This window comes from Citrus clementina, unplaced genomic scaffold (assembly GCF_000493195.1).
Source record: "Citrus clementina cultivar Clemenules unplaced genomic scaffold, Citrus_clementina_v1.0 scaffold_6, whole genome shotgun sequence".
Classification (NCBI taxonomy): domain Eukaryota; kingdom Viridiplantae; phylum Streptophyta; class Magnoliopsida; order Sapindales; family Rutaceae; genus Citrus; species Citrus x clementina.
In genome coordinates, this window is record NW_006262139.1 from 8,710,713 (window position 1) to 8,713,178 (window position 2,466).

Below are 2,466 nucleotides of genomic sequence, written 5' to 3' on the forward strand. Positions count from 1 at the left end.
TTGGCGCCGTTGCCGGGGAGGTAAGTAATTTTAATTCATAGAATTAATTTTTGTGAATAATTTCTTTTATTTGTTTTCTTGTATTTTTTTTATTAAAAAAAAAGAAAAAAGTAAATCCGCATTTAAAGGTTAGTATTTCTTTTTCTTCTTTAAAATTATGTAATTTAATTTTCAATTTTTTTTCTTTGTAATTTTTTATTTTATTAATTTAATTTTTAGTTAATTTATTTCACGTATTTATTTTTGTGTGTTTTTATAGAAATGTTATAATAGCGCAATAAGGTTAGTATCGTAATTTCTCTCTCTTCTTTATTTTTATTTGTTTTGTTCCCATCTTTATTTTTATTTTATTTGTTTTGCATGCATGGTCGTAGGTCATTATTTCCTAATCTTGAACCTATAGACCTTGAACTAGAAAAAACACTTCGCACACAAAAGCACATTAAAAATAAATTTGGAATGGATTTACAAGCACCACAAGAGAGGCCATTTAAGGACTATTTTAGTCCCTTAGCTAATTTGAGCACGTCATGCATAAGATACCCAAATGTAGCTGCTAGGAGTTTTAAATTAAAACCTAGTGTGTTAAATTGTCTCCCTACATTTTATGGCCTAGAAAATGAGGATCCATATAATCATTTGAATGATTTTCATGCCATTTGTCAAACATTCAAATATGAGAATTTTTCAGATGATGATGTTAAACTTAGACTATTCCCATTTTCTTTAAAGGATAGAGCTCGTTCATGGTTAAATACGTTGCCTGCTAATAGCATTTCATCATGGGAACAAATGGTAACGAAATTTTTGAATAAATATTTCCCAGTGCATAAAACCAATGCTATTCGCAGGAAAATCTCGGAGTTTACCCAGAAAGATGACGAGCAGTTTTTCGAAACGTGGGAGCGATTCAATGGGCTACTCTTGAAGTGTCCACATCATGGGTACGAGAAATGGCTCCAATGCCAATACGTTTTGGAGGGATTATTGCCAAATGTGCAAGAATGGCTAATGGCGACAAGTGGAGGAGAGCTAATGTCAAAAAGTGCATCCGAGATTTGGGAATTCTTCCAGCGACAAGCGGATAATTCCCAACAACGGAGTCGATCACTCAGGAATACTAGAAAAATTAAAGGAGTAAATGAGTTTCAAATTGGCGAGTCAACTTCGGGAATCAAAGAAGTCAAGGAGATGGTTGAAGGTCTTGCTCGACAAATAGCATCGTTATCGACTGCTAAATCAACAGAACCACATGACCCTGACTCATATCCAGATCAAGCCAATGCCATAGGTGTAATGAGAAAGCCTTCAAATTACAACCCATACTCCAACACATATAACCCTGGATGGAGAGACCACCCCAATTTTTCATGGTCTCAAGGATTCCAACAGAATGGACCAGCAGCTCCAGCTCCACCAATTCCACAAAATCCTCAAGCCTCTCAGCCACCATTTAGACCATACAATCAGAACCAGAATTTCTCTCAACCCAGACCATGGGAGGATGCATTCCAAAATTTCAGGAATGTTACTCACTCCACGATTGAGCAATAGAACTGCACCATTGATGGACTACGAAATGAGTTGAGAGTAGGCTTCAACTCACAAGCTCAATCAGTTTCAAGCCTCGAGAAGATGGTGGGACAACTTGCTTCTTCAGTTCAGACCTTGGCAATGACTGTTGAGAAAGGCAAGTTTCCAAGTCAACCAGTGCCTAACCCTAAAGGAGTACATGAAGCAAGTACCAGTTCACCACAGCAACATGGAGAGGTCAAAGCAGTAATGACCTTGCGAAAAGGAAAGGAAGTCGACAACAAAGTGGAGATGCCGGTGACAAAAGAAAATCAAATTGTACCTGTGAATGTTGAGGACTCACCACTGGAGGAAAAAGAAGAAACCAACCCACGAGAATATGTTCCTAAAGCTCCATTTCCTCAGAGGTTAGCAAAAGGCAAAAAGGGAAAATCCACAGGTGAGATTCTCAAAATCTTCAAACAGTTAAGTGTTAACATCCCTTTACTTGATGCTATTAAACAAGTTCCATCTTATGCCAAGTTTCTTAAAGACCTTTGTACTAAAAAGAGAAATATGCATGTGCAAAAGAAGGCATTTTTAACAGAAAACGTTAGTTCTATACTCCAACATAAAATTCCTTTAAAATACAAAGACCCAGGCTCCCCAACTATCCATGTAGTATAGGGAACCACACAATTGAGAATGCTTTGTTGGATTTAGGAGCTAGTGTAAATTTGTTGCCTTATTCTGTATTTGTGAAACTTGGACTTGGAGAATTACACCCAACTCCAGTGGTGTTACAGCTTGCAGATCGGTCCACGAAAATACCTCGTGGTATTGTGGAGGACGTGCTTATCCAGGTAGACAAGTTTTATTTTCCTGTTGATTTCATTGTAATTAACACTCAACCAATACAGGATTCAAGGAAGCACATCCCCATTATTCTAGGCC

At 37.2% G+C, this 2,466-nt stretch overlaps 1 non-coding gene across 1 annotated transcript; it reads right to left on the reverse strand.

Annotated features, from left to right (window-relative positions):
- Nucleotides 1-843: 843 nt before the first annotated feature.
- Nucleotides 844-947, reverse strand: LOC112097572. The gene has a single exon (XR_002905103.1). It is a non-coding gene; the product is annotated as a small nucleolar RNA R71 (small nucleolar RNA).
- Between the last annotated feature and the right edge of the window lie 1,519 nt (nt 948-2,466).